Source organism: Macrobrachium nipponense, chromosome 31, assembly GCF_015104395.2.
Source record: "Macrobrachium nipponense isolate FS-2020 chromosome 31, ASM1510439v2, whole genome shotgun sequence".
NCBI lineage: Eukaryota > Metazoa > Arthropoda > Malacostraca > Decapoda > Palaemonidae > Macrobrachium > Macrobrachium nipponense.
Genome location: NC_061093.1, coordinates 13,830,478 through 13,843,314, shown reverse-complemented (window position 1 = coordinate 13,843,314; position 12,837 = coordinate 13,830,478).

Genomic DNA, 12,837 nt, shown 5'->3' with positions numbered 1-12,837 from the left:
ACAAATTGAAAACAATGGAGAATGACAGAAGAAATAGGATGATCATGGATATTTTCCATAAGCGAAAACCTATTAAAATGAAGACAGTCATGGGTATTTGCAATAGTGAAAACTGATAAAATCCACACTGTCATGGGCATTTTCCTAAACTGAAAACGATATAAATGATGATAGTCCTAGGTATTTCATAAGTGAAAACTGATAAAATGAAGACAATCACGGGTATTTTCCAAAGGTGAAAACTAATAGATTGGAAAGTCATGGGTATTTTCCATAAGTGAAAACTAATAAAATTAAGACAATCATGGGTATTTTTCATAAGTGAAAAAGAGTTAAATGAAGACAGTCATAGGTATTTTCCATAAGAGAAAACTAATAAATGAAGTCATGGAAATTTCAAAATGGAAAATTTTCCAAAAGGGGAAAACTAATCAAATGAAACAATCATGGGTGTTTTTTCCATTAAGGGAAAACTAATCAAATCAAGACAATCATGGATATTTTCCATAAGGGAAAACTAATCAAATGAAGACAGTCATGGATATTTTCCAAAAGTGAAAACTAATCAAATCAAGACAATCATGGATGTTTTCCATAAGGGAAAACTAATCAAATCAAGACAATCATGGATATTTTCCATAAAGGAAAACAAATAAAATGAAGACAATCATGGATATTTTCCATAAGGAAAACTAATCAAATGAAGACAATCATGGATATTTTCCAAAAGGGAAAACCAATCAAATGAAGACAGTCATGGATATTTTCCATAAGGGAAAACTAATCAAATGAAGACAATCATGGATATTTTCCAAAAGGGAAAACTAATCAAATGAAGACAGTCATAGGTATTTTCCATAAGAGAAAACTAATAAATGAAGTCATGGATATTTTCCAAAAGGGAAAACTAATAAAATTAAGACAATCATGGATATTTTCCACAAGGGAAAACTAATCAAATCAAGACAATCATGGGTGTTTTCCATAAGGGAAAACTAATCAAATCAAGACAATCATGGATATTTTCCAAAAGGGAGAACTAATCAAATGAAGACAGTCATGGATATTTTCCAAAAGGGAAAACTAAACAAATGAAGACAATCATGGATGTTTTCCATAAGAGAAAACTAATCAAATCAAGACAATCATGGATATTCTCCATAAGGGAAAACTAATCAAATGAAGACAATCATGGATATTTTCCATAAGGGAAAACAAATAAAATGAAGACAATCATGTATATTTTCCATAAGGGAAAACTAATCAAATGAAGACTATCATGGATATTTTCCAAAAGGGAAAATTAATCAAATGAAGACAGTCATGGATATTTTCCAAAAGGGAAAACTAATCAAATGAAGACAATCATGGATATTTTCCAACAGTGAAAACTAATAAAATGAAGACAGCCATGGGTATTTTCCATAAGTGAAAACTAATGAAAAAAATATCACTCGATAGGGCGAGTTCTTTTAAATGCGTTTTTAGACAACTGTTGTTTTAGTTACTGACAGGTGGTATTTTTTGCTTAGGTCATTCGCCATCACAGCTGTGCTACATACTACAGCCTCGAGAGTACAAAGTAGAGTAAGATCAATAAATTCTGTGTTACGATTTACAAAAGGTATAAAATCATAAGTCTTGTGTACCATTTATTGTTTACTTCGTCATACGGCTTGATTTATGCTGGGTTTCTTTATTGTGGAATTTTTGAAAGACGTTGCTTGTAAATGGATACTGACTGTAATGCTAAGTACAGACACTTCAACGTAAGGGTGCCTGCACACTAAATTTAACCATGTTATAAACGTATATCGGAAACTTATCGCAAACAAGTTGACAACATAAATACACGTCGGAAACCTATTGCATTCGTATCATAAACAGGTTAAAAACAACAGCACTTGTCTGGAACTTGTCGCATATGTATCATAAACAGGTTAAAAACCAAATCAAACGTCAGAAACCTGTCTCATGCATATCACATACAAGTTGACAACATACACAAAACTTGTGGCATACGTATCACAAACAGTTTCAAAACAAAAAAACTCGTCAGAAACTTGTCGCATGTGTATTACAAAAAGCTGAAAAACAAAAACAAACTTCAAAAACCTGTCGCATACAAATCGCAACAAAGTTTACAACATAAAGATACGTCGAGAACTTGTTGCATACAAATCACAAACAGGTTAACAGCAAAAACACATCGGAAACTTGTCGTATATGCATCATAAACCGCTTAAAAACAAATATAAACATCAAAGACCTGTCGCATACCACAAAAAAGTTGATAACCTAAACACATCGCCGGATCTTGTTGCATGCAAATCATAAACAGGTTGAAAACACGTCAACGACCGTAAGTGGAGAAAGTATTTTTTGGCAAATGCTGGATAATCCTAAGAAGCACTGGCTCGGCCTACCAGTAGGTCGTTAACTTGTATTTGGTCTGTTTGTGATGTTTGTGATAGGTCATTAACTTGTATTCGGCCTGTTTGTGATGTTTGTGATAAGTTACCAACGTGTGTTATGACATCATCTACTGGAGCGTGAACACACCTTGACAGATATTGTCACGTTATTTGGTTGCCAGTTAAGCCTTGTGAGCCCAGACCAACTCCTTTTTAGTTTTCTGTAAAAAAATATATTGAGGTAGTAGTTGTTGTAATCTGGATTATCATTTAAAGTTAAACAATATATGAAACAGTATGCTTCTGAGAAGCAACGGGTTTAAGATCTGGCCAACGATTCCTTAACATGAATATCGATATTTTATTCCTTTCTCTTTATAGGTAAGACGGAAATTTAGTTAATATTATCTTATTCTTGTTTCCCTCCCCAGGTCACCTCTTTAATCCTTCCACCAGCCCTTCCACTCACCTAGGGAGGGGGTGAAGGAAGGTCAGTTCATTCTCCTTAAGTGATACAGATCTTATTTTAGTATCAAGTCAGTGTTTTATTCAGCGATATTTTGTAACCGTTGCAGTAGAGAGGTTTCGCAGAATATAGAAACACATTGATTCATTTTTGTTTCATCAATGCAGCTACATTGTTCATTGCAAGCAATTTGTCAATGTAGTTTGGGCGTCTTAAATTTTCATGATTCTCTCGCCACATTTTCAGTTTTCTGAAGAGAAAACTATTGTGCCGGCTATGTCTTTCTGCCAGCACTTTTATCTGTCCGCCCTCAGCTCTTAAAAACTACTGAGGCTTAAGTTCTGCAAAACTGGGATGTTGATCATCCACCCTCCAATCATCAAACATAAGAAATTGCCCTCTAACCTCTGTGGTTACTATTTTATTTAAGGTTATAGTTAGCCAAGATCGTGCTTCTAGCAACGCAACAACACAGGCCACCACGACCGGTTGTGTTTCGTGGGCCGCGGCTCATACAGCATTTATACAGAGACCAACGAAATATACTATATCTATTTTCGGTTGTCTTGCTTATACGTAGCACAGAAAAATCGATTTCTTCGACGCATTTTCTACTTCTTCAGTTTGTAACGGAGGAAAGATTTTTCAATAATTTTTAAATTTCAATTGGTTCCACGTATGGTAGTTACTGACAGTATCAGCAGCAGTTGTAGTAGAGTTATTACTTGCTTTGCCATGTTGTCCTTGTTGCATTTTTGTGATAAGAATTTTTTACAGAAATGTTCATAATGTAAACGTCCATTCTTATAATAACCAACTCTACCCAAAATGTGGTTTGTATCTTTCTGTGAAGACAGGTCCACTGACTCCTCTCGTCCATTTTTTCCTTCCGGTAAAGGCATAGGGTTGCCGTCTACTTGGACGTCTCATGACCAGAAGAAGAGGAGGAGGAGGAGGAGGAGGAGGAGGAGGAGGAGGAGGAGGAGGAGGAGGAGGAGGAGGAGGAGGAGGAGCGCCTCACAAAAAATAGAAAACTTGGATGTTGACACCATTATTCACCTGCTCAAACAGACAGAACCTTCTCTGATGGGCCGTTGCGGCGCGTGTGATGTGGTTAGCGCGTAGCCGTAAAATAATGATCAGAGATAAAGAAAATGGCAAATGTTTTGCTCCTGCGCATGCGCAGTCACATGGGGCTAGCAGCACGTGTTTCGTGGTCTGTTGATAATTGTTTTTGAACTTTTTCTGGTCGCATGCCTGGTTTCTCGTCTTTTCGGACCGTGGATAGGTTGATTGATTTTCAGTTTCTTTATTTATATGAAATAGTAATAGCCACAATGCCCTCTTAACTGTTCAAATTCTTCGCTCTTTTTTTTTATTTTATCCTTTTTTTATAAGCCTGTCACTTCAAAGCCTTGAGCTCCAACTTCAAGGAAATTCTTTTGAAGGAATCATGATGTCCGGTAGCGGGAAACGAACCCGCGATACAAAGAATATCTTTTAGTCTAATTACGTGAAATAAATATAAATTCATATTGTCATGCATTCAAATTTTGATTTATAAGATTATTATCCACCCAACTTCATGAACTATATAAGATTTTATATCTTCCTTCAGCGTTATCTAAATTAATTTGTTTTCAGAGGTTATGTTTCATTTATAGGATTATCTGTTGATGACTAAATATGAAATGAATATAAATCTATAATGCTGTGCATTCAGATTTAATGTATTTATTAGAATATTCTTCAGTCAAGCTTTAAAAATGTGAAAATTTTGTGTCCTGTACAGTTCTCTGGTTGAATTCTATCATATTGAGACATATGGGAACTTTGTTATATCTTTATACATCCGTTTTCCAGACTTAATGCTTCACTCACTTATCCGTCGCTGATCAGAAAAATTAGGTCAGGTGTCTATAAATGGAATAAGTCGGCCTACCGCGACGGCAAATCGCGTGAAGCGCTCGCTCAACCACCACTATTCTTATACCTCGTGGAAAAGTTCTCGAGTGTGGCGGACCCATTTCGGCCTCATTAAGAATACGTTCCACTTTATTCTCGGCCGAAAAGCTTTGTAGGTTACCTGCTGAAAATTTCACCTTTTCGGGGCTTTTTCCGTTGACTTCATTTTGTTTCTGTCCATTTTTTTGTTTTTTTTTTGCTTTGTCATTGATTTTTCCCGTTAACTTCATTTGTTTCTGTTCCTATTCTTTTTTTTTTTTTGGGGGGGGGAGCCCTTTGTCATCGTTTTTTCCCCGCTAACTTCATTTGCTTCTGTCCCTATTTTTTTTATTGTTTTTTCATAGTTTTTTTTCGGTAACTTCATTTTTTTTTTTCTGGTCTTTTTTTTTTTTTTTTTTTTTTGCTTTGCCATCTTTTTTTCTGCTAACTTCATTTGTTTCTAATCCTTTTTTTTTCTTTGTCATCTTTTTTTCTTCAACTTCATTTGTTTCTGTTCCATTTTTTCTTTGTCCTCTTTTTTTTCTGATAATCTCATTTATTTCTGTTATATTCTTGCTTTCTCTTCGTTTTATCCTACTAGTTCTTTTGTTTCTGTTCCTATTTTTTATTTTTTTTTTTTTTTGCTTTGTCATAGTATTTTTCGGCTAACTTCATTTGTTTCTGTTTCTATATTTTGTGCTTTGTCAGCGTATTCCTGGTCTTATATGCTTTATTTTTTTATTTCTGTTCTTTAAATGTTTATTATCCTTTAAAATTGTATTCGCAGTCTCAACTTATGCATTCCAGCATAGAAAGATAACACAAATTTTCTGATCAGCGACAGATATTTTTACATTAGTGACAGTAATCGTAGTTACTTTAGTAAAGACCGAGTTTACGAAGTAAGAAAAACGAGAGAATAAGGAAAATGGGAGAACATAGGACATAGGCAGGCTCATTTACTATTTTTTTGTCCATTGAAAGAAATCTATTTTCAACTCCTGAGATTTAAAATGATATAATATGCAATATACAAAATTGCAGCAGACTATTCTTTTATTATAGTATAAAATTATTATTAACGCACATACTATTTGCACTTTCTTTAGCCGAGTTTTTCGCTCATCTGAAAATATCCAGAATTAGGAGGTCCTTAGGGAATTCCTTCGCCTATATCTAAATAGTTTCTTAAAAATTAGATATAATTCGCTTTACAAGAAAAAAAACCTCATCTGAAAATTATCTACGGAAAATAAACGTAGACGAATTACCATTAGTTCTCAAACGCAGTTTTCATAGCCCTTATTATTATTATTATTGTAGTTGTTGTTATTATTATTATTATTATTATTATTATTATTATTATTATTATTATTATTACTGTGGTACTTGGCAAAATTGTTTCAGTATCTGTAATTATCGCATTACACCCCTCCCCAGCTTTGCCCAGATCTCTCTCTCTCTCTCTCTCTCTCTCTCTCTCTCTCTCTCTCTCTCTCTCATAACCCTTAGCGTTTGTCCATCATCTGTTGTACTTTGGCACAATTGTTTTCAATATCTGTAACTACCCACCTCACCCCTCACTCCACTCACCCCTTCCCCCCCCCCCTTCCCTTTCCCAGTCCCCATTCTCTCTCTCTCGTCTCTCTCTCTCTCTCTCCTCTCTCTCTCTCTCTCTGTGGAACACGTCATTAATCGTAGTCATCTCCTCCCTTGTAGCTTGGCAGTTGTGGCCCTCCCTGAAAACTCTTCATCACCTAGTCAGGTAAAGCCCTCTCATTAGTATGGTCTCTCACCTGAAGATATAGACTTCCTTGATACCCGGATACCCGCTCGATGTCGATACCCGGGCCTGATAGCCCTGGAGAGAGAGAGGAGGAGACAGACAAGAGAAAGAGGAGAAGAACAGACGAGAGAAGAGAGAACAGAGAGAGAGGAGGAGAGCAGAGAGAGAGAGAGAGAGACAGAGACAGAGAGAGAGAGACAGAGATAGAGACCTCTTTAGATATACCCCAAGCATACCTCTTACTCCGTTCCATGAGAGAGAGAGAGCTATAGCCACTGAAATAGAGAGAGATAGAGAGAGAGAGGGGGGGCGTCCTGATAGCCCAGAAGAGACAGAGAGAGAAAGTTGGTAGGTCATGAGATAGATAGATAGATAAATAGATTGATAGATAGAGAGAAAGAGAGTTGGTAGCCGAGAGAGAGAGAGAGAGAAAGGTGAGAGAGAGAGAGAGAGAGAGAGCGAGCTCTTATGATATACCCCCAGCATACCACAGGAACTGGCTCCTTCTCTCGCTCCTTCGTTCCTTCCATAACTCGAAGAGGCGACACACAATTACATATAATTACGAGTGTGTCTGAGGCCTCCTCGTAAACTGCAATTAAGACGTATTAAATAGGATGGGGAATGCCTCGGTCTGATTTTGAAAGGCTCCGATTGGTATATGACCCCCATAAATACGGCTATTCGTTCCACCGATGCTTAAGAAACCTCGCCCCCCCCCCCCCAAACGCCGCCCCCCAACCCCTTCTAGCTAATGTATAGAGGAAAAGAATAATTAGTGGAAAAAGGAGAGAGAGAGAGAGAGAGAGAGACGAGAGAGAGAGAGAGAGAGAGAGAGAGAGAGAGAGATACAAATGAATTACTGATGATGAAGACCATCTAGAATTGAAGAATGGCGAAAGAAAAGAATAAATGATGAGCTTGTTTTTTTATAGTTAGGTTCTCAGGAATTTTGTCATTAGGATATTTAATATTTTATATATACATATATATATATATATATATATATATATTATATATATGTGTATTATATAATATATATATATCTATATATATATATGTGTGTGTATATTACATATTTATATATTTATTACTGTGTATATATATACAAATATATTTATATGGAAATTCAATGCGATTTATGCCTTTTTAGGGGGATTGTGGAGGGTAGTGGTATGGCGGGGGCGCCAATTAGCTATCAGTTAGTTTTTTGGTGCATTATCATTATGGGTGGACGAAATCTCTCTCTAATGGTCGCTTCGAGGACAAATCATTCGTCTCCCATTAACTGTTGCTGCTAATTCGTCCGTGAATCACCTTACGATTGCCTGATGTTCTTTTCGATAAAAAAAAAAAAAAAGTCTCCGGTTACTTAGGCGGGCAAGTATCGATTCCCACGATGCTCGATGAAGATGGTTTTGTGGTATCTAACGGCTATTTCTCTCTCTCTCTCTCTCTCTCTCTCTCTCTCTCTCTCTCTCTCTCTCTCAAGAAAGTAATGACAAAAGTTAGAGCTTCAAGAACTGTATGAGAAATAGCAGATTGGATCGAAGACTGGCTAACTGATAGAAAACAGGGAGTCGTTATAAATGGTGAAGAATCAGAATAAGCAGATGTGTCAAGCGGAGTTCCACAGGGTTCTGTCCCTGGCCCTCTCTTATTTCTATTTACATTAATGATATTAATGTAGGCTTAACTAGAAGGATAATCAAATTTGCAGATGACACCAAACTAGGTGTAAATACAGCAGACCCAGATACAGTGGAAAGTTAAGAAATAATCTAAGGAAAATAGGAGAGTGGTCAATAAGATGGCAAATACCCATTAACCTGGATAAATGTAAAGTGTTACAAATAGGAACAAACAACCCTCATGTAAACTACATGCTGCTTCCCGAATAAGAAGAAGACCTTGGAGTCATTATTACCAAGGACTTAAAACTCACAAAATAAGGCACAGAAACTAGTGGGACATACAGAGGCAGTTCAAATACAGAAACGAGGAAGCTGTGCTGCCGCACTACACATCAATAGTTAGACCACAAATTGAATATACGGTACAGTTTTGGTCACCAACACTAAGAAAGGATATAAATAGACTAGAAGGAGTATAGGCTGGAGCGACAAAGTTAATTCAATCCATCAGGCAAACGGGTAACCAAAGATGACTAGAGAACCTGAACATGTATGACTTAAACACGATTGCGGGGATAGCCAAGAGAGTCATTCAAAAATTCAGATTAAAGAAAAAAAACATTTAAGGATGAAAAAAAAAAACTCTTAAATTTTTTTTTACTTGAGGTAAATAGCGAGTTTATGTAGTGGAGAAGAGTCTGTGTTTCCTCCTGAAGAGGATTTTTCTTTTTCCTTTAGAGAATCTTGAAAAAGGTTGTACCTTTTCTTCAAGAATTCCCCCCCCCCCCTTTTTTTTTTCCTTTTTAAGAAAACTAAGATTTCTCCAGAAGGAAAGAGACCTTCCTCTTCGGAAAAGAAATATGACTTTCTTAGAAGAAAAGTATTTTCTATTGTGGAGAAACAGGCCTTATAGAAAAGTACACTCGTGGGATTAAGTGTTTCCTTTGCTTGAAAGTTTTGCTTTCTATCAAAACTCTTCTTCAAGGGATCTGCCTTCCCTTAAAATATAATAAAATATAACTGAACTTGTGAAGATAAACCACTTAGATTTTAGGTCAAATAACATTGTCATTCAGACTCGTGTTATTACGGCAGTGTTTTGTTTGCATGTGTCAGTACGTTTTAAAATCATTCCTTCATAAAGCATTTAGCTAATTTTTCAGACAGCTACTTTTTCTCTTTTAACATGTTTCAACAGTGGGATTGTAGCATTTTACTTTGGACGCCACTGTATCGGGATGAAGACTTAAATAAGTTTGACTTTTCAAGCTTACCCCGCTAATTCTTGATCTCGGCTCACTGGTCTGGTTAAACTAAATAATAAATAATAATAATAATAATAATAATAATAATAGCAACTTTGCTGGGTAAAGTTGACGTGAATATTTCCGTTACTGTCGTCATATATTAATTTTTGTACCAACGCCTTTACTATTTTTTTAGCATTATTCTAATTCTTGCAACTCGACATGGTAAATCTTTAAATCTTGTGGTATTAAATGACAACTACTATTACCTAGAGGTTATAAATCTCTCTCCCTCTCTCTCTCTCTCTCTCTCTCTCTCTCTCTCTCTCTCTCTCTCTCTCTCTCTCTCTCTCTCGTGTTTTTGAAATATTATATTGAAATACGTTAGTATGGTCATCCATTTCAGAGTAGTGAGGATTGAATCTACCAGGAATAAGAGTTCTGCTCCCCATAGGAGGGGTAACGCCGTCAGTGCACCTCATGGGATGCACTGTAGGCATTACTTAAGGTTCTTTGCAGCTTCCCTTCGGCCCGAAACTGCAACATCTTTCATTCCTTTTATTATAGCTCCATTCATATTCTCGTTCTTTCTTCTTACTATCCACCCTCTCCTAACAATTATTTCATAGTGCAACTGTGAGGTTTTCCTCCTGTTACACCTTTAAATCAAACCTTCCTACTCTCAATATCCTTGCCAGCGCTGAATGGCCTCGTAGGTCCCAGTGCTTGGCTTTGGGCCTAAACTCAATATCCCGTTCCAAAAGAGTTCGGTTGAAGCGCTTCGATCGTAACTTGTTACCTAATTAAAATAATGCAAATCGTGCCTTGATGACTGGGAAAATATGTATGCAGCATTGGTGCCAGAGGGTAAATAAATACTAATTATGGAATTCTCATGTGATTTGGGCTTTTGACAACTGGTTGGTGACGCAGCCATTCACACAGATGCACTCGCGTTTTATATATCTATATATATATATATATATATATAATATATAAAATATATATATATATATATATATATATAAATTATAATATATATATATGTATATCTATGTATATGTATATCTATGTATGTCTATAATGTATATGTATATATATGTATGTATATGTATATATACAAATATATGTACATATATATATGGGTGTGTGTATATATAATATATATACTTATACATATATAACGTATATATATACATAATATCCAACTCTCAGTTATATAATTCACTTCCAACGTAAAGTGTCACATTTTATTTCCCTAGGTGTTAGGGATGGGGAATGCAGAAGTTTGTGAGTAGTGTATGTTATATGTATTTTGCCACTATTTGATTCTGTTTTTCTATTTGCTATTTATCAAATGTCCTTTTTACTATTTTTCGCAATGATATTTATCTAGTGTATGTAATATTTCGTGTATGTTAACGGATATAACATAATATTATGTTCATATGCACATGCTGCATATTATTCAAATACACCTGGTTCCAGTTTTGCAAACTAAAATATAACAGAATTTCACCTTTCTTATTTATGAAATTTGTTAGTCCACTGTAAAATCAATTGTAATGGCCATTACAACCCACACCCCCCTTCCCTCCGCCCCTCCATAGGCGTTACAATTACAAAATACAGGGCATTGAGGGAACTGACATTAGCCTCATATATCCGGCATCATTTCGGGAACCATTATTGTTATTGATATGTAAATACCGTTGCTCATTTCGGTTCGGCATCACGACGAGCTGTTTCATCAGTTAGAGGAACAGAAAAGTGATCGTGTGCAGTTAATTTGCATGGCGATATAGTTACATAGATATAGTTACATAGATGACCCGGTGTTGTGATGGTCAGTCGGTTTTATAAAAGTTTGGAAGGTTTGGTTTGACTTGAAAAGGGAAACATTTATTTTTTCTCTTTCTCTCTCTCTCTCTCTCTCTCTCTCTCTCTCTCTCTCTCTCTCTCTCTCTCTCTCTCTCTCTTTTAAAAACACAAGATACGTTAAAAAGCAATTTGTGTTATGCCTATGAATCTCTCTCTCTCTCTCTCTCTCTCTCTCTCTCAAAAAATTGTGATCTGTAAACAGCAACTTGTGTGTTATACCAATGAATCTCTCTCTCTCTCTCTCTCTTAAAAACACAATATACGCAAGAAGCAATTTTTGTTATACCTATGAATCTCTGTCTCTCTCTGTCTCTCAAAAAGTTGAAATCTGCAAAATGCAACTTGCGTGTTATACCAACGAATCTCTCTCTCTCTCTCTCTCTCTCTCTCTCTCTCTCTCTCTCTCTCTCTCTCTCTCTCTCTCTCTCTCGGAGACTTGAGATCTGTAAGAAGGAACTTTTGTGTTATGAAGCAACTTGGTTGTTATACCAATGAATATCTCTCTCTCTCAAACATACACACACACACACACACACACACACACACACACACACACACACACATACATACGTGTGCCCTAAAATAGTGTGCATGCCTAAAGTTTCATCATTTAATCTTTTTTAATTATATTTACGAAAAGTTTTAATTTTTCATCTCCAACAAATGGTTATATTCCTTTTTAAAGCCCTAATTTCCCAACAAAGATCTTCATATCAATATTTGTTAGGAACTGGCTTCATCCTTCGATGCGAGCTAAATAAGTCACGAAATCCCATGTGGCCTGTATTTTCAACCATACGTCAACCCCCCCCAACACACACACACACTTACTTCTCACTAGCATTTTGTCTAAACACATCTACAACTTTAGCTCCTTCACTCGAAGTGATTGACGCATCGTATCAATTGGCTCTAAAGCGAACGTGTACGTGTACGCGCGTGCGCGCTTATGTGTGTGTGTGTGTACGTGCATCAATGTCTGTCTGCCATTAGCTCCATTGCCTCTCTCTTCCTCCCCTCTACGTGAATTATATCTGATGCTCGTCGTGCGTAAATCATTTCCCGAAAATGACAGGTCCCTTTTTCCAGGTCTTGGGAGAAAACTTGGGGGTTTTGCCGCCGTAAATCGTCTGTGTTTTAAACTCTTAATCGTGTGTTTGTGGAGCGAAGTATTCTTTAGTGAGACTTTCATATTATCATATTTATTGTATACAACTGAGTTACGGTTGGGGCTGACGGACGAAAAAGTGCTCTAATTGATTGAACGCATTGTGGAAAGCTTTTCAGTTGTTCGCTCAGCGCATTAAAGGTTTTATTTGTGTTTTTCACAGAGTGGCATTTAAGAGCCATTCTTACCGTCGTCCGAACAGCATAATTAAACGCTTCGCTAATGAGGCCAAAGAGCCGAGGAAATCAAGCAGAAAACCGGGTCAGGAGAGGTCATAAATGACCCACCTGAATGGAA